Source organism: Jaculus jaculus, chromosome 18 (assembly GCF_020740685.1).
Source record: "Jaculus jaculus isolate mJacJac1 chromosome 18, mJacJac1.mat.Y.cur, whole genome shotgun sequence".
NCBI classification, from domain to species: Eukaryota; Metazoa; Chordata; class Mammalia; order Rodentia; family Dipodidae; genus Jaculus; species Jaculus jaculus.
In genome coordinates, this window is record NC_059119.1 from 12,309,335 (window position 1) to 12,332,495 (window position 23,161).

The following is a 23,161-nucleotide window of genomic DNA, read 5'->3' on the forward strand; positions in this document are numbered from 1 at the left end:
TCTCGAGCTGTCCCTTAATAGGCTTACCAGAGTGCTCCTCACAGGGGAGGGGCGGAGCAAGGGGGAAGGGCGGGGCCCCGCTTGAGTGGCAGGTTGCAGCGAGGTGGTCCTTCATCCTGGAGCGCAGGGAACCAGGGACGGGGCTGATGGGCCCAGAGCCACCTGAGAAGACCCCTTTGGCACAGCAGGGACGATCAGACAGAATTTCCATTTTAGTTATTTATTTATTTTCCTGAGGTAGGGTCTCACTCTAGCCCAGGCTGACCTGGAGTTCACTCTGTGGTCTCAGGTTGGCCTCAAACTCACAGCGATCCTCCTACTTCAGCCTCCAGAGTGCTGGGATTAAAGTCTCTCTCGGTCTCTCACACACGCTGTCAAAAATCTCCTTGTGTGTGTCACCTGGCACTTCCAGAGATCACATTCTGTCTGTCACCTTGACTTCCGTTCTCCCTCTACAGTTAGACCACTATTATAAAACACCCAAACTCACACATACCAGGAGTGGGCATCCTGATACCCACACACTGACCCCCCGGTTCAGAAGGGAGTAGCCAGCCAGCCTGGCTCAGCTCTCTCCCAAGCCATCCCCTCACCCCCTGGTAACTCTGATGCAAATCATATGCTCTAAGAGTTAGGGACTCTAAGCCTGATGTGGTGGCCCAGGCCTATAAACCCAGCATGGGAGAGCTGAGCATGGGAATGGAGTTTGAGGCCAGTGTTGGTTATAGAGCAATACCTTGTCTCAGACAACAACAATAATAAATATATACATATAATCTGACATGAGAGAGACAGACAGACAGAATGGGTGCACCAGGGCCTCCAGCCACTGCAAACAAACTCCAGACACAGGCGCCATTCTGTACAGTTGGCTTTATGTGGGTACTGGGGAATTGAACCCCGGTCCTTAAGCTTTTCAGGCAAGTGCTTTAACCACTAAGCCACCTCTCCAGCCCCACCATGTTCACAGCTGAACAAAGGGGCAACCTATCTGTCATGTCTCCCACCTCCAGGGTTGGCAGGTGAGGCCTAGGACGTTAACATCGCAGGGCACTTGGAGGGAAGGAGAGGGAGAAGGTGCTGGGAGTAGAATGCCCAACCAAGAGAATTTTAGGAGGGTTCGGAAGGAAGAGATGCCACCCACCCGCTGTGAGGACTGGAACTTGGCAGAGAGGGAGGGGCTGTGGGCAGCACACCTGTCTTCTTTCATCCTCACAACCTCCCAGCACGGAGGCTTCCTCGGTCTCCCTGGTTACAGAGCAGCAGACAATGGCTCCTATTGGGCTGCCCAGAGTGACGCAGCAGAAATCCCCGAGCAGCTTCAGAGCCGGGATTCAAACTCAGGCCTGCCGTGCCCGAAGTCCCGGCTCCTTACCCACGGGAGCCCAGCCCCGGGAGCACGGGTGACGGGCAAAGCGTGGACTGCATGGCTCGGGAAACACAGCTTGTGGGGCAACAGGTTCAGGGGCACAGCCTATGGAGTCTCAGGGTGGCCTCGAACTCACAGCGATCCTCCTACCTCTGCCTCCTGAGTGCTGGGATTAAATGTGTACACCACCATGCCCAGCTGTTGTGGTCTTTAAAAAAATTATTTATTAATTATTATTATTATTATTATTATTATTTGGTTTTTCAAGGTAGGGTCTCACTCTAGCCCGGGCTGACCTGAAATTTACTAGGGAGTCTCAGGGTGGCCTTGAACTCAGGACAATCCTTCTACCTCTGCCTCCAGAGTGCTGGGATTAAATGTGTATACCATCATGTCCAGTTGTTGTGGTCTTAAAAATTATTTATTATTATTATTACTATTATTTTTTTTTGTTTTTCAATGTAGGGTCTCACTCTAGCCCAGGCTAATCTGAAATTCACTATGGAGTCTCAGGGTGGCCTTGAACTCACGACAATCCTTCTACCTCTGCCTCCCGAGTGCTGGGATTAAAGGCGTGCGCCACCATGCCTGGTGAAAAAATTATTTATTTATCTATTTGAGAGAAAGAGGAAAGAGGAAGAGAGAGAGAGAGAGAGAGAGAGATCAAGAATTGGCATATCAGGGCCTCCAGCCACTGCAAATGAACTCCAGATGCATGCACCACCTTGTGCATCTGGCTTATGTGGATCCTGGGGAACTGAACCTGGGTCCTTTGGCTTTGCAGGCAAGCACCCTAACCACTAAACCATCTCTCCAGCCAGTTTTTTTTTTTTAATGTTTGTTTAACTTGGGTTTTGGAGCTCCAGTGCTTCATGGTTGAGAGACAAGAATTTTACCAGCTGAGTTCCCTCCCCAGCCCCAGGCGGGGGTCTCTGTGCAGCATAGGACATTAGCATCCTGTGGCTCAGGGCTGTGTGAGCAGCCGAAGATCTGAGGTCCCATCCCCAGACTGCACATGAGAGCCGGAAGCGGTGGTGAACTTCTGTAACCCCTCTCTGGACCCCGTCTCCATCAAATTAGGACATATTTGGAGCGAAATCCCTGGACGGGTGTGAGAAGAGACTGGCCTTTGCTGAGATGACAGAGATTGATGGGCTTACCAAGTATGTCGAAGGTGGGCTGGGCTCGGGAAGCCTGCAGTTATGAGTTCCAGTTCTGCTCCTGAACGCTGTGTGGCCCCGGGGAGGTGGGCTGACATCTCTGGGTCTCATAAGACCATGGGGCTAAGCGCTCCCCTATGCTGTGGTATCGACCTTCTGGCAAGGGGAAGGAAGCTAAGTGCAGAAGCATTTTAAGACCCTCAGAAGAAAGACGACCCATAAACGTTAAGAGGTGGTTAACAGCGTCCACTAATCATGTCTGCTGACAAAAGTAATGCTGGCCTTGAAGCTGGGGTGGAGAGTCAGCAGGCGGCTCCCAGCCGGCTTTCCTCCCTTTCTTCCAGGGCTCCATGCTAACAGTGCTTGCTGTCGGCTCCTGTTCCTGGCTTTGCCAATGCAGACCAGCCTTTAATTAACCCCTTCAGGGCTCGCCCAGGATGTGGGCAGGCGGGCACGGGAGGGCAAGAGCTCTGCCCTGGGAAGGGGTGGGCGGGGCTGGGAACACGGTGCTCCCCTGTTTCTCAGCGTCCCTGTCTACTGCTGTCCTCACCCAGGCAACCTCCCTGGGCCTCAGTTTCCCCTGGAGGAAGTGGGGCAGCACCAGGTCCCCTGGATAAACACGCTGTCCTCTAGAGATTATGTGGTCTTGGTATAGGAGGACAACAACGCGCCCCTTGCTTGCTCTTTAATGTGCCCTGGGGACCCCACTGGGCACCATGTGTATGGCCAGGTCCTCTAGCCATTCCAGAGGCCCACGGGCACATACGTGACGTGGAATCTGTCGCTTCACCTGTGCCATGGTGTTGCAGGTGATCCCAGCTTCAGGAAACCACGTTGGCGCTGGGTGAGGGTCACCATGCTGCCCCTCTGTCCACCTGCTTGCTGACAGGACAGTCCCCAGCCCCCCAGGCACATGGCTGGTGGATGGGCACAGCAGTGGCCTCTGCTCGCAAGGCCCGTGGGGACCCTCTACTCCTGGCTCTTCTCTTCAAGCCACTGCTCTCATTCTGTCTTCTCAGCACACGACCTATTTTTAACTTAGAGCCTTGGGGGAGGGGAGGAAGGGCGAGGGCTGTGAATCCCCCCCGCCACTTAGATCTCCGTTTTGTCGCCTTCCCCTTTCTAGTGTGCTCTGGGCCTCCCCCTCCTCCAATGTCCCATCCTTCCCACACTCCTTCAGCTCTCCTGACTTGCCCCCTCTCCCCATCTCTGCCTCTGGTCCCTGTCATCCAACCTCTCTCTGCCCATCCCTTGCAGTGGCACCCCCCAGTGGCAGCAGTTAGTCAGTGGTACCATTCCTGCCACAACCCTTGCCCCCAACGCTTCCCGCCCTACCAACAACGGCTCATTCAGTAGGTACCTCCTGGCAGTAACAGATCCCGGTGGCCACTCTCTTCTTCTGGAATCTGTCCTTGTCATGGTGTCTGTGACCTTGAGGTCTTCAAGTCTCTCCCTGTCCCTTCTATGAACTGCCAGGGTTGGCCTGGGGTCTTGGAGGCGGCATGGTGTCTGCAGAGCCTCGCCCAGTCCCTGTCCTTGTTTGCGAGGGTCTGGCCTGCGCTAGAGATGGGCACGAGCCTGGATCCTGCTGGGCAATGAGTGAGCGCCCCTTATCCTGGCATCTCGGGCCCTGCACAGAAGGCCTGGCGGAGGACAAGACCAGAAGGAAGGAAAAGATGGAGGAGTGTTCCAAGATCTCTCTGAGCCCCTGGCTTCAACTGTCCCCAACCTGGGTGTTTCAGACACGGTGGCGGGGGACTGACAATTTTCTCTGAAGCCCCCCCGGAGTTTTTTTTTTATTATTTATTTATTTATTTGAGAGCGACAGACACAGAGAGAAAGACAGATAGAGGGAGAGAGAGAGAATGGGCGCGCCAGGGCTTCCAGCCTCTGCAAATGAACTCCAGACGCGTGCGCCCCCTTGTGCATCTGGCTAACGTGGGACCTGGGGAACCGAGCCTCGAACCGGGGTCCTTAGGCTTCACAGGCAAGCGTTTAACCGCAAAGCCATCTCTCCAGCCCCCCCCCCCGCCCCGGAGTTTTTCACTTGTCCATTTTAACTGCCTGAGGATGGACGTGCTTATGAGGGCTCCGCCTCCTTTCTCTTCCTAGCCCACCCCAGATCCCGCCCCACTCTTCCCATTCCTGTGGCAAAGAAGCTGACATCTCAAGCGGAGCCTGTGCGGGCCTTCAGCCTGGTGTTATCACTGCCCCGGACACTGGACGACACGTCTGGACCCTCCGACTTCATCGCATCTATCCGGCCACCTCATCTCATCATTTACCTACCCATCCCTCTGTCTTTTCATCGACATACACACGCATGCACTCCACCTATCCTTCCATCCACCCACCTGGGTGCCCATCCATCTACCGACTTACTTATCTATCAGCCTTCCATCTGCCCATTTATGCATCCCTCCGTCTGTCTAGCTCCCTACGTGTTTTTCCATCGGCCCAGCTACCCACCCACCTACCCTCTCATCTATTCACCCATCTACCCACTTGTCCATCCATCCACTCACTCAGACATCTGTCCATCCATCCATCTACCCAAGCACCTGTCTACTCACTTATCCATCCATCCATCCATCCATCCATCCATCCATCCTATTGTCCATCCACCCCCTGTTCATAACAACGATGCTAAAAACAGTCTGTGCTGGAGGGGCCTCTTTGGTGCTGCTAATTTATTTACACCTACTCATCGACTCGAAGAAACCCAAGCACGCAGGTTAAACACTATTATCACCAACTGGGGGGAGACGGGCCCAGGCTGAAGTAGCTCATAGTTCATGCGTGGGGGTCCAGATCTCTGCTGCTGCATCCAGAGACCCCGGAGCCACCCTCCTGGTCTACTCTCCCGGATCCAAACCAGCTGACTTGGCCTCCAGCGGCGTCCATTTTTCTCGCCTGACTTAACTCGGGGCACCGGTTGCCTTTCTGAGTGAACTGCAGTGGTGTCTAGTGTCCGTGCCTCTATTTCTGTACTTCCCGGTGCTGCCTGACGGCTGGCCTTCTCTGGGCACGTGTCCCAGGCCGAGAACTGCTTGTCTACATTGTGGGGCAGAGGCACGATGCTGGGGCACAGCCCCACACCAGGCCCAGACCAGGCACTTACTAACCGTGGAGGGAAGAGGCTCTAGAGACAGCCTGCAGGGCCCGGCACGCTTGGAGCAGACTTGTGGCTTCGGGCGTGCCCGTAGGTACGCCCAGGGCCTCCACTTCACAAGCGCTCGTGCTCTCAGTTGGCACCAGCCTGTGGGAACAGACATGCCTGAAGTTGGTCTTTCTGCAGGTGGGTGAGGGGCAAGTTGGACACAGTCAAAAGCCCCAGGAGGGCTGGCGAGATGGCTTAGCAGCTAATGTGCTTGCCTGCAAAGCCTAAGGACCCAGGTTCGAGTCCCTAGTACCCATGTAAGCCAGATGCACAAGTTGATGCATGCATCTGGAGTTTGTTTGCAGTGGCTGGAGGCCCTGGCACGCCCATTTTCTCTCTTTGTGCCTCTTCCTCTCTCTCTTAAATAAATAAATATTTTTAAAAAGCCCCAGGACCTTTGCTTAGCCAAACACCTCTGACACTCCCACAGAGAGCTCCCCTGTGATGGGGAGTGCCCAAAGCTGGAGAGGGTGGGACTCTGCTGCCCCCTGCCAAGTAGTTGCCCACCCCAGTAGAGGGCCATTGCAGAGACATGATAGAAAGCTGAGGATGGTAAGATGGGGTAGGGCAGCCAGGCACGGGGCCCACTGCTCAGTGATGTGATGGTGTCTGGCAGGGCTGGGGGCTCCTCTGGTGGCTGAGGCACTGGGCAGGCTCCAAAGGCTTGGTGCCACTCTGCCCACCGACTATACTGCTTTGGGCCTAGGGGGAAGCTGAGGATGCGCACAGTGCTGGGGCTGTGTTGGATGGGAGGCTGGGATGAGGGAGTAGGGATGGATACCCCTTCGTCTTTATTGATTTTTTTTTTTACAGAGCACAAGAGAGAGAGAGAGAGAATTGGTGCTCCAGAGGCTCAGCCACTGCAATCAAACTCCAGACACTTACGCCACCTAGTGGGCATGTGCAACCTTCTGCTTGTCTCACCTTTGTGTGTCTGGCTTATGTGGGATCTGGAGAGTCGAACATGGGTCCTTAGGCTTCACAGGCAAGTGCCTTAACCATGAAGCCATCTCTCCAGCCCTGGACACCTCTTTCTGATCATGTGCACTGTGTAGGGTGGAGCTGCCGATAGCCAGGCCTATGGCAGCCCTGAGGGGCATCCCATAGGCCTCTTTGCTAGAAAAGCTGCCCAGGACTGTGGCTTCTTGTTTGAACTTAGCATATCAGATACTTGTGCCATCTAGTGGGCATATTCAACCTTGTGCATGCCTCACCTTTGTGTGTCTGGCTTATGTGGGATCTGGAGAGTGGAACATGGGTCCTTAGGATTCTCAGGCAAGTGCTTTAATCGCAAAGCCATCTCTCCAGCCCCAGACCTGAGTTTGAGCTACAGCCTCACCAGAGTGGCTGATGCATGTCTCTGGGCCTCAGTTTCCTCAAGTGTGCCTCAGCTGCCTGTTCCGCCACGGTGGGTCTTCCACTCAAAACTGTGAGCTTGACATAAACCTTTTCCTCCCATAAGTTGCTTCTGGTTGGGTGATCTGTCCCAGCAAGGAGAAGCTGACTGCCTCACAGGCCAGGAACAGCTCCCAGGTTCAGAACTGGGCCAGACTTCAGAGATCACTTCTGTCTCCACCAGGACCTCTGAGCTAAGGACCCAGGTTTGATTCCCTAATACCCATGTAAGCCAGATGCACAAGTTGATGCATGCATCTGGAGTTTGTTTGCAGTGGCTGGAGGCCCTGGCGTGCCCATTTTCTCTCTTTGTGTCTCTTCCTCTCTCTCTTAAATAAATAAATATTTTTAAAAAGCATGGGAAGGCGTGGGCACAGATGCTGCAAACCTCCAAACCAGGCTCCATTGCAGAGGAGGGAGGATCGCCTTGGGAAGGAGCACTTGCAGGAGGAAGCAGCTGAGTGGGGACCCTCAGTCCATACCCCCAAGTTCCGCTCTTCCTGGCAGAGGAGCTGAGCTGTCACTGCCACTGGTAAGGGCCCTCTTGACATCCATGAGGGGTGGAGGCATGCGAGTCACGCAAGCCACGGGTCTCTGAACAGGCTGCCCCAAAGTCAGTGGTCTCCCTGGGCCTTTAACACCAGCCAGCTCCCCTGTGATTGCTCAGCCCAGCCCATTCCCTCCCGCAGGGGGAGGGGTGCTGTTCACAGCCTGGCTTTATGACATCAACAGAACACCAGCATAAAGCTGGCCGAGGAGTGGGAGCTCTACAGTACGTCACACGAAGGCAACCACCAGACTAAGAGCTGCTGCATGGAGGCAGGAGGAGAGAGGAAACACTGGAGGAGGAGGAGGAGGAGGAGGAGGAGGAGGCCAGCCTGAAGGGAGTGCTGAAGCAGGCTGAGTGTCGAAGCCCTCGGCTCCTCTCTGAATACCATCACAGCCTCCATCTTTCTTGTTCCCTCTTTCAGGTCTCCCCCGTACACAATGTGGCTGTAAGAATGACTCTATTAGTTTTTTTTTTTTTAATTTTAAAAATATTTTATTTATTTATGAAAGAGAGCGAGAAAAGCAGCTAGAGTGAGCAAGAGAGAGAGAGAGAGAGAGAGAGAGAGAGAGAGAGAGAGGGAGAGAGAGAGAGAGAATGGGCATGCCAGGGCCTCTAGTCTTGCAAACAAACTCCAGATGCATGCGCCATCTTGTGCATCTGGCTTACGTGGGTGCTGGGGAATTGAACCGGGATCCTTTGGCTTTGCAGGCTAGTGCCTTAACCGCTAAGCCATCTCTGCAGCCCACTGACGGGTTCTTGCTTGGCGCTGTGGTTCATGCATGTGGAGCTTTTGTGTGCCGGTGTCTCCTTACTCTTCACAGCGAGCTCCTCTGGAGGGACCCTGATCAAGGGGACAGAGAGGAAATGGCTGTCACCAACCAAAAGCCCTCCCGCCCCAGGGAAAGAGGGAGACTAGTGAATTCTTGGGGGAAATGGTATGCGGGGTAGGCAGCCTGTCACTCTAAGTCACCCCCACCTCCATTTGCCACCCCACCATGAGTGAGGGTCAACTGTCCCCTCAGGGGCAGTTAGAGCAGTTTTCTGATCTGTTGGAGAGACTCAGAGAAAAGCACCCTGTTTCCTTGTAGGGTACATAAAATGTTTCTGGAATTCTCTGCCCCAATAACCCAAAAGCCTCAGACAGGCAAACGCACACACACGCACACACACGCACACACACACACACGCACACACACACACGCACACACACACACACACACGCACACACACACACACACGCACACACACACACGCACACACACACACACGCACACACACACACACACACACACATGCACACGCACACACACGCACCCCTCCCCAGTCTAATAATTGTCGCTACTAAAGTGAGCTTTGAGGGGCCCCTGACCCTGAGACCTTCGAGCCAAGGCCCCGAGGGAGTGTGTCCACCCCAGAGGGACCTAAACATTCATCCCTTGCCCGTCTCTTCTTCCAGCACGCCCCACACCTGAGTCACAGGTCCTCTGTGTCCCCTTCCCCAGCCACCTTCCTCCCAGTGCTGGCATTGGTAAGTCTCTGAGTGACCAAGGGCCAGGTTCCCAGAGCCCCCAGCCCTCTGGCCACAGCCAGCTTCTTTGGCTGTAGGACTCCAGGCTGTAGGACACTCATGGGGCTCAAGGGACAGGGCCTTTGACCAGGAAAATGACAGTCCTGGAAAGAGGTGTTCCTCTCTCTCTCTCCTTTCTTCTCTTCAGTCTGAGTTTCTCTCCATATTTTACCTTCCTTTGTTTTGTGCTTGCCAGCCTCACTGAGGTCCTTTTAGATCTTCAGTCTTCTCTCTTCCAAGCTCCACCCTCTGTCCTAGGTTTCTGCCTTCCCGCCCCACCACCTCTCTCTTCTCCCTGGGTACCCCAGGCCAGGCAGTGAGCGCTGAATGGAACGTTTCTGAGCACCGCTGTGAGCTGACCGGTCTCCCACTATCTCACCAAGGCTTCTGCCCCTTCCTCCCTCCTCTAGCTCTTTTCCGCATGTCCGTCTCTCCATAGCTTGGCTTTTGTTTGATTGGTTGTGGGTTGGTTTTAAAATATTTTATTATTTATTTATATATATATTTATTTATTTATGAAAGAGAGAGAGAGAGAATGGACATACCAGGGCCTCCAGCCACTGCAAACGAACTCCAGATGCATGCACCCCCTTGTGCATATGACTTATGTTTGTCCTGGGATATTGAACCTGGGTCCCTTTGGCTTTGCAGACAAGCCCTTCACCACTAAGAAATCTCTCCAGCTTGATTGTTGGTTGGTTTTTCTTTGAGGCAGAGTCTCCCTCACTATGTAGCCTGGGCTAGCCTGAAACTAACTATGTAGCCTGGGCTGGCCTCAACCTCACAGGGACCTTTCTGTATCAGTCTCCAGGGTGCATGGATTGTAATTGTGAACCACCACACCCAGGTCTGCGTTTTAACCCTCTCCTAGGTATCAGTCATCTCCAAGCCAGGGAGGGCAGGGCAGAGTCAGCTAGGTGGCCAGGGAGAGCCACTGAGACTCAGTGAGCCACTGCCATCTGTCCTGGGCTTTCCATTCGACACTCAGGTCACAGTGATGGGTAGAGCTTGGTTTGAACCCGGCCCATCCCAGGAAGGGTCTCCTCTGGTGTCCTTAAAGGAAAGGCTGCCTAGGGGGCAGGAGGACCCTGGGGATGAAGGTGCTGGGGTGGTACTTGGCCACATCCTTGGGGAGGAACACAGACGCCCCTGGAATTGGCCGCACTTCTGCAGGGAGTCAGGGGGCCAAGCAGAGGATGGGGTGCCTCTTTGTACAAGTGGGGGAGTCATCACAGACCTGTCATGGTAGCTCAGAGTCTCAGTAGATTTTCACATGCTGCAGAACCTATGGGAATGTTGGCTGGATCAGGATAGGGTTCAACTGTGTTAGCCTAGAGAACTTCTGTGTACAATTTCCAGTCAATAACCACCCCCTCAAATAAGCACTATTAAGATTTGAACCCCAGAGTTAATTACATCTACCCACAAACTTCATTCACATAGCACTACCCAGCACATATTCATTTCTAGGAGCCTTTGTTCCTTCAGCATTGTATTGAGTTCTATCCATGGTTCTTTTTAAAAATCCTGTTTGTGGCAATATGATGGAGAATGGAATTTCAAAGGGGAAAGTGGGGGGGGGAGGGAGGGTATTACCATGGGATATTTTTTATAACCATGGAAAATGTTAATACAAATTAAATAAATTAAAAAAAAGAAAGAAATCCTGTTTGCTTTGGAGGCCCTGTTATACTCAGCTGCCTAGCCAATTTCTTCTTTTCCCTTTCCTTTTTCAAAAATTATTTGAGGACGAGGGGAAGAGGCAGATAGAGAGTGGGCACACCAGGGCCTCCAGCCGCTGCAAATGAACTTCTGATGCATGCGCCACTTTCTGCATCTGGCTTTACATGGGTACTGGGAAACTGAACCCCGGTCCTTAGGCTTTGCAGGCAAGTGCCTTAACTGCTGAGCCATCTCTCTAGCTCTCTTTTCTTTATTTTGCAAGGGTGGGGAAGGAGGGAGAGAATGGGTGCACCAGGGCCTTTGGCCACCGCAAACGAACTCCAGACGCATGCGCCACTTTGTACAACTGGCTTTATGTAGGTACTGGGGAACCGAGCCCACGCCATTAGGGTTTGTGGGCAAGTGTCTTACTTAGGGACTGAGCCGCCTCTCTAGGTCCCACAGGTTTGCGTTATTTATCCTTGCTGTGTGGTAGTTCACTGGAAGACTGTGCCCTGACCCAGACACCCGTTCTCGAGGAGGTGAGCACTGGGGTGGCTTTGATTTGCCGGCTCCCACAAAAAGAGCTTTGCTGACCATTTTCGGGCAAGTTCTTTGGGAGTCACTTGCTCCCCTGGGTGAACACCTATGAGAACAATGGCAGTATCACGTGCTGCCGTAACAAACCTCACCAGCCATGAAGGGGTGCTCGGTGAGCCCACATTGTCCAGTGCTTGGGGTTACCATTCCCTTGGACTTGGGCATCTTGGGTGATAGTGTAATGGGGTCCCACGGGGGTTTCAATGTGCATTTTCTGTTTATTTTTATTTATTTATTTGAGAGCGACAGAGAGAGAAAGAGGGGGAGACAGAGAGAGAGAATGGGCATGCCAGGGTTTCCAGCCACTGCAAAAGAACTCCAGACACGTGCGCCCCCTTGTGTATCTGGCTCATGTGGGTCCTGGGGAATCGAGCCTCGAACCAGGGTCCGTAGGCTTCACAGGCAAGTGCTTAACCACTAAGCAATCTCTCCAGCCCTCAATGTTCATTTGAGGGTGTTGTTGAGGTTTCACCTACAGTTGAGTGTAGATTGTAGAGCGCCTGTTCAAGTCTTGCCAGTCCAGTTTTCTTTCAAATTTAATTGCACGTGCATGTGTGTGCGCATGCGTGCGTGTGTATTGATGCACCAGGACCTGCCTCTTGCCATTGCAAAAGCATTCCAGGCACTTCCAGTATTTGTTATTTGTTTGTTTCAAGGCAGGGTCCACTCTAGCCCAGATTGACCCGGGGCTCACTCTGTAGTCCCAGGTTGGCCTTGGACTCACAGCAATCCTCCTCCCTCTGCCTCCTGGGTGCCGGGTGTACACCATCACGCCAAGATAACTTGTACTACATTTTGCATTCAGCTTATGTGGGTGGTTGGGGAATTGAATCCAGGTTGGTAGGCTTTGCAAGCAAGCACCTTTACTTGCTGAGCCACCCTTTCCACCATCTTTTTTCCTTCTAGAGTTCTCTCCCTTTCTCTCTTTTTTCGAGGTAGGGTCTCACTCTAGCCAAGACTGATCTGGAATTCACTCTGTATTCTCAGGGTGGCCTTGAACTCAACAGCAATCCTCCAACATCAGCCTCCTGAGAGCTGGGATTAAAGGCGTGCGCCACCACGCCTGGCCTGGCTGATTTCTCTCTTTCTATCTCATTCTCTCTGATAGGGTTTCTTGTATCTGAGACTGGCCTCCAACTCAGTGTGTAGTCTTGGGGGGGAAATGACCGTGAATTCCTGATCCTTGTGAGTGCTGGATTGTGCTGGTTGGAATCCGATGTCCCCATAAACTCATGTGCTCTGAATGCTTGGTTTGCAGCCTGCGCAACATGGGGGGTGGGGCCTTGCTGGAGGAGGTGTGTCGTTAGGCCCTAGCTAGTCCGTGTTAACGGGATCACTCTCTTACTGCTGTTGTCCACCTGCTGTGGCAGAGGTGACGCCCAGCCTCTGCTCGTGCCATGCTGCCCCCTGCCATCATGGAGCGTCCCCTAGAGACTGCAAGCTACAATAAACACTTTCCTCCCACCACCTGCCTTTGGTTGGTGCTTTGTCCCAGCCGTGAGAAGGCGACTACAGCATGGGTGTACAGGTGTGCACCAGCGTCCCCAGGGCATGCAGTGCTCGGGACCCAATGCTGGGCACCGTGCGTGCCAGGCAAGCCCTCCACCGACTCAGCCACGCGCTCAGTCTGCCCTTGCTGGTTCTCCTTCCCCTTGAACACGCTCCAGATCTGAGCTCCTCATTAGCTCTGGCATTGGGAATGAGCTGTTCGGCCTCCAGCCTCCATTCTCCCACCCTTCAGACTCCTCTCCCTTCCCGAAGGCTCCCCGGGGCTTCTGAATGTGGGGTGCCCCCTGCCACATGGACCTCCCCCTCTGTTATTGAGCAGCGCTTGAAGGACTTAAACCAGACCCCACGTTCAGGAAGACATCAGCGGCCCCCACCGCCCTGAGGACTCTGCATAGGCATCCATGCCTGGGGCCCGTTGGGTGGCATAGGCATCAAGTGTGCTGAGAGGTGCCACCATGCCTGCGCACCCCTTGGGGCAGGGTTGCTTTTCTTTTGGTTGCCTGTCCCGTGTCCCACGAGGTGCTGAGCCTCAGATGACACCTGAGGTAGATTTCAAAGATGGGGTCCACTGAGGCCCACTTTGCAGACACAGCACCCCCTTGGGTCTGCTGACGCATTATGGTCCTCACCAGCCACTCATAGAGGTCCTGGTGAAGTTGGGGGTGACCCTTGAACCAAGGGATAGACTGAGTAAAGAACTTGTTACGTTTCTTTTTCTTTTTTTTTTTCCTTTTTCTTTTGGTTTTTCGAGGCAGGGTCTCACTCTGGCTCAGGCTGACCTGGAATTCACTATGGAGTTCTAGGCTGGCATTGAACTCATGACGATCCTCCTACCTCTGCCTCCTGAGTGCTGCGATAAAAGGCGTATGCCACCATGCCCAGCAGAACTTGGTTTCTGGGTGGGGAAGTGGGCGGGGAGCATGCTCAGTAGGAGCAGAGCCACATTCTGAGGGAAACCTGGCCAAACCTGAGTGGCGGGATCCACCTGCCCGGTGCTGGCCTTTTCTGAATGCTCAACATGTCTCCTTCCAGTGCACTTGACGAGCAGAATCTGAACACAACTACAATGTTCAGTGGGACGTTTTCTTGTGTGTGCGCGCGCGCGCGCGCGCGCGTGTGTGTGTGTGTGTGTGTGTGTGTGTGTGCGCATTGTGAAAAGCGTGTCACAGTCAAACTAGTTAACATACCTCTCCCTCCCTATCTCTTTTCCTTCCCTCCTTCCTTCTTTTCTACCTTTCCAAGACAGGTTTTTGCTGGGTAGCCCGATGTGTCTTCAAATTCATGATCCTCCTCCTTCAGCGTCCCCAGTGCCCGGGCGACGCGCGCGTGCGCCACCGCGCCTGGCTCGTGGCTGCCACGTGGTGCCACGGGACCACGTCAAGCCCACACTTAGCAGATTCCAAGTACAGCCTGCGGCCCAAGTGCCACGCTGAAGGGCAGCTGTCCCGTGCACCTCCACTGTCTAAGTGACATGCACTACCCCTTGAGTTGCACCTCAGCTTTGTTTAGACAAGGCTCAGTGTGGCTCTTGTACTCCGGGAGCTGGCGAGGCACCCCTCCTGTGACTCCTGAGGCTGCCCCAGGAGGGCCGTGACCAGCTCAGGATGCTCAGTTGCCAACCTGAGGACGTGCCAGTGGCCAGAGGACACAGCCCGTGGGAATGCACTTACTGCCCTTGGATGACGGCTGGTTGGGGACAGGTGTGTCGGGACTGAGGGACAGGGACTCAGCATCTGGGGCTCTGCCCCTGGGTTAGGCCAGGTTTGGGATGGTAGCTGAGAAGGAAGTGATCCAGGTAAGCTTGGCAGACCTCTCAGGGTCAGGGAGGGGGTCTCCAGAGGTCACTGTCCTTGGCATGTCACTGGGAGGATAGGGTGATAGAGGTCTCGAGAGTACCTGAGACTTGACCAGAATCATGTGGAGAATTCCTGGGGCTGGATTTCCTGCTGGAGACATTCCCCACTTGTCCTGTCTTTGTCCTTGTCCTTGCCAGGTGAGGGCAGGGAAGCAGTTTTTTGGTTTCCCTCTTGGGTTTCAAAAGTCTAGGGTTAGAGCTGGGCGTGGTGGCCACACCTTTCATTCCAGCACTAGGGAGGAAAAGGTAGGAGGATTGCAGTGAGTTGGAGGCCACCCTGAGACTACATAGTGAATTCCAGGTCAGCCTGAGCTAGAGCGAGACCCTACCTTGAAAAACCAAAAAAAAAAAAAAAAAAAAAAAAAAAAAAAAGTTTTGAAAACTTGGGGTTCTGACTGACCTCTGAGTCTTAGATTTGGGCTCCCAAGCTTGGAGCTTATAGCAGTGACCTCATTTCTGGGACAAAACCCCTGGCCAGAGGCAGCTTATGAGAGGGAAAGGGGTTACTTCAGGCTGACAGTGTTGAGGGGAAGTTTCATCGTGGCCTGGCAGAGCGGAGGCTGGGCATCACATCTTGCCACAGCAGTTGGCAGATAGCAGTGAGAGTGGGCTAGCTCTGTCAAGGGAGGCTTGGGTTATCACCCCCCCCATGGGACACGCCTCCTCCAGCAAGCCTCTCCTTCCCAAATCGCCACCAGCTGGGGGTTGAGGATGAGGCTTAATCACAATGACATGAGACTGTGGGTGGACACTTCACATTCCAACCCCCACAGAAGCCAGAAAGTCCAGACCCCGGAGGAGGAGCTTAACCTGACTGGGGGACACCATCCCACATGTCTCCCCCGTCGCTCTGAGTTCAGTGACTAGGCAGGCAGATCATGACGGGCTGTGTCGCACATTGACACCTTGGAAGTCATCGTTTGGAGGCTCTCGTGGGTAGCTGGGGCTGGCTATGGACGGTCGTCACAATATCACAGCTGGGGCCCTTCAACTCAGGCAGTTCTACTTTATTTTTGAGACGATCCCAACAGACTGGCCTTTATTTTATTTTATGTGTGAGTGATGGAAGGGGAGAGGGGGAGAGAGAATTGATGTGTCATGGCCTCCAGCCACTGCAATCAAACTCCAGATGCGTGTGCGGCCTTGTGTGCAGGTGTGAACTTGCAATGCTTGCACCGCCTTGTGCGTCTGGTTTATGTGGGACCTGGAGAGTTGAACATGAGTCCTTAGGCTTCACAGGCAATCACCTTAACCACTAAGCCATCTCTCCAGCCCTGATCATTTAAAAAAGTGTTTCAACATTGTTTTACTTTGATATTTGCTATTAAATAGACATAACAATTGGTTATGTTTAGGTAGGAAACAAGCTACTGCAATAAAATATTAAACTCAATATATTTAAATGTAAGCAAAGGAGATGATTTAGCCCATTTAGTAAGAAAATAATACACAGGGCTAGCTATTACTCAGAAAAAACCATGGGCTTAGAATACCCCTGTAGTAAGAAATTGTAGTTTTCTATGATATATGTGCAATTGGCTATGAAATCAACATATAATTTGTAATAATCCTTACTGTGAATGGAAATTACTATGTGTAAATAAACAATCAAATTATTATTATTATTTTTTTTGGACGTAGGGTCTTGCTTTAGCTTAGGATGACCTAGAATCCACTATGTAGTCTCAGACTGGCTTTGAACTTCCAGCAATCCTCCTGCCTCAGTCTCCTGAGTGCTGAGATTAAAGGTATGTGTCAACATGCCGGGCAGAGAGAGAATGGGCGCACCAGGGCCTCCAGCTGCTGCAAATAAACTCCAGGTGCATGCGCCACTTTGTGTATCTGGCTTTGTATGGGTCCCGGGGAATTGAACTCAGGTCGTTTAGGTTTTGCAGGCATCTCTCCAGCCACTCAGTCTCTTTTCTTTTCTTTAATTTCATTTTTAGAAAGGGCCATACTCTTATATCCCCTCTTCCCCTCCCCATTCCACCGAGTGCCCTCCTCAGTGGGGTTAGTGGTATTCACTGTGGGGTCAGTACCACTTTGTTCTATGCCCTGGGCTCTGACTGTGATGCCATCTGAAGGTGGGCTGTGGGCTTTAAGCACATCTGGAAAGTCACTGTGTGTCAGTCTTTCCTTGTTGCCCTTCACCCCAGGTGTATCAGGTTAAGTCTATAGACAGTGGGCTAATCTGGACTAACCTGTGTATTTTGTTTGTTTGCTTTTGACACAAGGTGTGGTGGTTTGATTCAGGTGTCTCCCATAAACTCAGGTATTCTGAATGCTAGATCCCCAGCTGATGGAGATTTGGGAATTAACGCCTCCTGGAGAGAGTGTGTTGTTGGGGTGGGCTTATGGGCGTTATAGCATGTTTCCCCATGCCAGTGTTTGCCCCATTCTCCTGTTGCTATTGTCCATCTTATATTGGTCAGGGGGTGATGTCCACTCTCTGCTCATGCCATTGTTTTCCCCTGACATCGTGGAGCTTCCCCTCGAGCCTGCAAGCCAAAATAAACCTCTTTTCCCCAGAAGCTGGTCTTGGTTGGGTGATTTCTACCAGCAATGCGAATCTGACTGCAACACAAGGTGTTACTAAGGGAGCCCAGGCTGGCCTTGAACTCCTGCTCCTCCTGCCTCAGCCCCTCCCCCCAAATGCTGGGATTACAGGCATGCACCACTGTGCCTGGATTAACGTGTGTATTTATTTTTCCTAAAAATACTTTTTATTTATTTGCAAGGAGTGGGGAGAGATAGAGAGAGAGAGTGTGTGTGTATGTGTGTTTGAGAATGGGTGCATCAGGGCTTCTAGCCACTGCAAAGGAACTCCAGATTCATGTATCACCACTTTGTGTAACATCTGGCTTTATGTGGGTATTGGGGAATCGAACCTGGGTCATTAGGCTTTGTAAGCAAGCGTCTTAACCACTGAGCCATCTCTCCAGCCCTTAACTTGAACTGTCCTCTGTGTTGTAGGTCATCCTGGGCTAGTGAACACCCAAAGTTTAGCCCAAGTGTTCCAGGATGCCTGTGTCTTTGGGCTAGCTTGGATTGATCTGTGTGTGCTGTGGGACAATATGAGTTCTAGGCCAGCCTGGGCAAACTTACCTGCTGTGGTTATTTGTGACATAGATTATGAGTTCCCCAGGGGCCATTTGGGCTGATGGGCAGAGCCTAGGGAGTCCCAATTGTTCTGAAGGAAGACCAGGAGTGGACCTTGGGCCACAAGGCTCTCCAATCCCTTTTGTCATTGTTTGTAGGGTCTCATGTAGCTCAGGCTGGCCAAGATCTATGTATCTAAAGATGACATTGAGCTCCTGATCCACCTGTCACCATACCTGGAACCCTCTGGTTCTTTTTATTTTTGTTCATTTTTATTTATTTAGTTGAGCATGACAGGGAGAGAAAGAGAGAGAGAATGGGCGCACCAGGGCCTCCAGCCACTGCAAACGAACTCCAGACGCGTGCGCCCCCTTGTGCATCTGGCTAACGTGGGTCCTGGGGAATTGAGCCTTGAACTGGGGTCCTTAGGCTTTACAGGCAAGTGCTTAACTGCTAAGCCATCTCTCCAGGCCCCCTCTGGTTCTTTTGTGGTGGGAAAGACGCCTCCATGTTCCTTCTGAAAAATGAGAATAAGCAGAGGCAACCAGAGAACCATGAGCTCCTCTGGAAGTGAGTTTCTGGGGTGCAGGTGGTTGGGCGCAGCTTTTGCTGGCTGGTGGGGGAGGGGGACACCTGCTGCTCCTGCCAGGCTGGCAAGGTCGGTGGTGGGTGTCACACGGTGGGCCCATTGTGGCTTTGGGGGGGAGTCCCGTCCATGGAGCTCCTACCTCTTCTGACTCCTCCTCTTTAAAATTATAAATATATATACTATATATACTATATATATAATATATATATATTCTTTTTTCTTTTTTTATTGACAACTTCCATAATTGTAAACAATATCCCATGGTAATTCCCTCCCTCCCTTCACTTTCCCCTTTGAAACTCCACTCTCCATCATCTCCCCTCCCCCTCTCAATCAGTCTCTTTTATTTTGATGTCATGATCTTTCCCCCCTATTATGATGGTCTTGCAGATAGTGTCAGGCACTGTGAGGTCATGGATATCCAGGCCATTTTGTGTCTGGCGGAGCGTGTTATAAGGTGACTCCTCCTGTTGAAGGGCCAAGGTTGTGAGGCCCTTGCTGAAGGCCTGGCTCTCCCCTAGACCCACCAGACCCCTTAGGTGACCTTCCCATCCCCTGTCACTGGAGACACAGAGGACCCACTTCTGTATTAGTAGATGAGCCAGCATGAGGTTCAGGGGCAGGATAGAATCTCTGACATCCCCAGGTCTGATGCCAGAATTTTCTATGCTCTGCCACCTCTCAAATCACCCATTCACATGCCACCTCTGTGTTCCCCATTCCATCCTCTGCCACCTTCCCAGGAGCACAGGGACAAGAGCTACTGTTCTTCTCCCTCCTGGTCCCTGGTGATGTCCTCTGCCTGGTGCCAAGGACCTGGCTTTCCAGGGGTTTGTGGGACCTGCTGGGAAGAATCCTCCCAGACGTGCATTCCACGGAAGCACTGCGTGGAACCCATGGCTGTAGTGACAGTGGCATCATGGTCCCTGCCCTCTTAGAGAAGGCCAGTACTGACCTCGCAGAGCTGCTGCCCACGCCCTGAGTCAGAGCTACACTTCAGTCATCTTCCTGGCCAGCCGCCTGTCCCTCTCTGATGCAGTCAGGTACGCATTGCTGGTAGAAATCACCCAACTAAGAGCAGCTTGTGGGGAAGGGAGGTTTATTTTGGCTTATGGGCTCAAGGGGAAGCCCCATGATGGTAGGGGAAATGATGGCATGAGAAGAGGTGGACATCACCCCCTGGCCAACATAAGATAGACCTGCAATTCTACAGGAGGGTGTGCCAAACACTGACATGGAGAAACTGGCTATAATACCCATAAGCCCGCCCCCAACAATACACTGCCTTCAGAAGGTGTTAATTCTCTAATCTCTATCAGCTGGGAACTTAGTATTCAGAACACCTAAGTTTATGGGGGACACCTGAATCAAACCACCACATTTTGTCCCTGACCCCCATAAACTGATAACCATACGTGATGTAAAATGCAATACATTTATCCAATTTAAAAAGTCCCCATAGTTTTTATCAATTCCAATAATGTTCAAACATCCCCATAGTCCAAGATCTTTTAACTGAGCCATAATACCAAAAACTAACATCAAAATCCCATAATGGCACAGAATAAACATTCACACTGCAAAAGATGGCATTGGGCATAGCAAAGAAATACTCAAGCAATACATGATTTAAACAAGGCAAACACCAAATTCTGTAGCTCCAAGTCCAACAACTCTAGCCAGTGACAAGTCTCTAATTTTAACCAGCAACAAGTCTCTGGAGTTCCAATTCTGCCCCTCCAGCTAGGCTACTCACAGTCATGGAAAACTTCATCAGGGGCTGGCAGTTTTCCTCAGCAGCCATCTCATGGTCCCAGCATCTCCACTGGGTCTCCAAGACAAGCCACGGTTCATCCTCATGGCCCCATGGGGTCTCCATGCAGGCAACCAGCAAACCTGCTTCACACTGCCCATGGCCATTTCCAAAACACAAGATTGTGTTGCGAACTCAATGACCCTCTCTTTCCTGCATTTCTTATACTCCACAATACCAGGTAGGGTGCCAATTTGTTAATCTAAGGGGGAAATAAAGCAGACTTTGAAGAACAGGATACTCCTTTAACTCAGGCCCCTCCAAAAGAGTCTACATTCTTCCTATTGCCCCAGCGCAGGTCAGCTGGTCCAATCTCAAAGGTTGTAATCTCTCAATTGCAGCTGAATGGGCAACAGTTCACCCAAAGATTTTACTTTCTGTGCCATGTCCCTCTGCTCACTCCAGTTCATTTCTACGCAAAGCAACCCTGCACAACTTCTCAGGACGTGGGCATAAGAGCAAGCTTCTCACACAAATTGCTAGCCCAGTCCAAGCAAAGTTCTTTCTCACCCTCATAAGCCAAACCTCACAGTCCATAGTTCCTAATGCATTCAGGTCTTGCAGCTCAGACCAGAATAGTCCATCAAGCTGTAGTTATAGCTCTGCAAGGCGTCTCTTAGGCCAAGGTTTCAAATACTTCCACATTCCTCTTGAAAATCAGCTCCAAAACCCCAAAGCCACACAGTTAGGTGTCTAGCAGCAATCCCACTCCTCGGTACCACTTTACTGTTGCAGTCTGGTTCGCATTGCTGGTAGAAATCACCCAACCAAGAGCAGCTTGTGGGAAAAAAAGAGGTTTATTTTGGCTTATAGGCTCAAGGGTAAGATTCATGGTGGCAGGGAAAACAATGGCATGAGCAGAAGGTGGACATCACCCCCTGGCCAATGTAAGGTGGACCATAGCAGCAGGAGAGTGTGCCAAACACTGGCAAGGGGACACTGCCTACAACACCCATAAGCCCGCCCCCAACAGTACACTGCCTCTAGGAGGTGTTAATTCCCAAATCTCCATCAGTTGGGAACCTAGCATTCAGAACACCTGAGTTTATGGGGGACACCTGAGCCAAACCACCACACTCTCCTACCCCACACGGTGGCATCTGATCTGTTCAGTGTCTTTCAACACTTGCTTCCTGGGCCCCTCTTGACTATGGGAGCTGCACATGCACAGCCCTGACCTCCAACACAGCCCGCCCAACACTTTCTCCTTGCCTTTTCTCAAGGGAGCCTTCCCTGACCCCCTCTAGGGAGCTCTAGTTCGTCCTGGGTCTCCTCAGGGCGCCCAAGTGCCTCTGAAAAGCTGCTGCCCGGTCCTCCTGTGGAGGACCTCCGGGTGTGAACATTGGCACTGTGAGAGGTGGCCCCATCCTGTCATGACACCCCTGCCTCTGGGCAGGCCAGTTCTGCCATGATGGCCTTCTGCAGGATTTGGGCTGGCTGGGGTCTGTACTCGTGGGGACTGTGGGGACAGCGGGATGAAGGCACTTGGAGGCTCAGTGCTCTGCCTGCTTGGGGGACCAGTAGGCGCATGCTCTGTGAGTGTGGGGCTCCCTCGTCCCTCGCTGTCTCCTGTTGGGCCAGAACTAGGTGTGAATGTGCAAGCCTGGTTCCCTGAGGAAGCACCTACACACACCTGCTCCCTTCCAGGGCAGGGATGGCCACCTTCACCTGCTCAGGGTGGCTCTTAGGACAAACCCACTCCCTGCAACCAGGGTCTGCGAGGCCCTACTGACCCCCACTGGCCCCAGCCTCAGGACCCAGGTTTGATTCTCCAGGTCCCACATAAGCCAGATACACATGGTGGTGCATGCATCTGGAATTCGCTTGCAGTGGCTAGAGGCCCAGGCACACCCATTCTCACTCTCTCTCTAATAAATAGATAAATAAAATAAATATTTTTTCTTTAAAGAAAGACAGAGAGAAATTCCAAGAAGTGGAGTTGGGGCCGTCTTCTAGAAGGCTCTACACGTCAACACAGTGAAGGGCGACTTTTATTCTGTGGGCATGAGGGAGTAGGTGAGTGAGGACGGAGGTGACGATAAGCTGTTCAACACAGTGGCTTAATGAGGAGGACACTGAAGGTGGATTCTGGGCTCTAGGGTGTACTATTGACAAAAAAAATTTTGGTTGTTGTTTATCAAGGCAGGGTCTCGCTCTAGCTCAGGCTGACCTGGAATTCACTATGTAGTCTCGGGATGGCCTCGAACTCATGGCGATCCGCCTACGTCTGCCTCCTGAGTGCTGGGATTAAAGGCATGTGCAATTAAGGCTCGGCTCTTTTTCTGTAAAATGGGTGAAAATAGGAATAGGAATGTTTTTGTTGGGGCCCTACCCTGCAAGCCAAAGTATGCCATTCTGACTCTGGCCGCTAGGTGGCAGCCAGTGCCTGAGAGCCCTGGACACAGCCTAGACTTGGACTTGCCCAGAGGTGGCCACAGGGCTGGCCCACCCCAGACTGCAGTTCAGACTTGGAATCTTTGCTGCTTACCCTCTACCAGTCTCCCCAGAGGCTCCAGGCCTTGGGCAACGGAGGGGTGGGCATGTGTAAGAAACTTATACAGCTATACGGGACTTTCTTGTGGGCAACCTCGTGTGGAATGCAAGGGGCACGGGAGTAAGATGGGCAGGTGTGGGACATGTATGCAGTATGGAGACATCATTACACTACGAATTAACTCATAATGAATCTGAAATTCAAATTTATCTAGGCACTTTGCACCTGGGACACCATCACTCACACACCTGCACCCGGCACAGGACGTCACGTCGCTCACACACCTGCACCCAGCACAAGGTGTCACAGTCGCTCACACACCCGTGCAAGGCCCTGAAC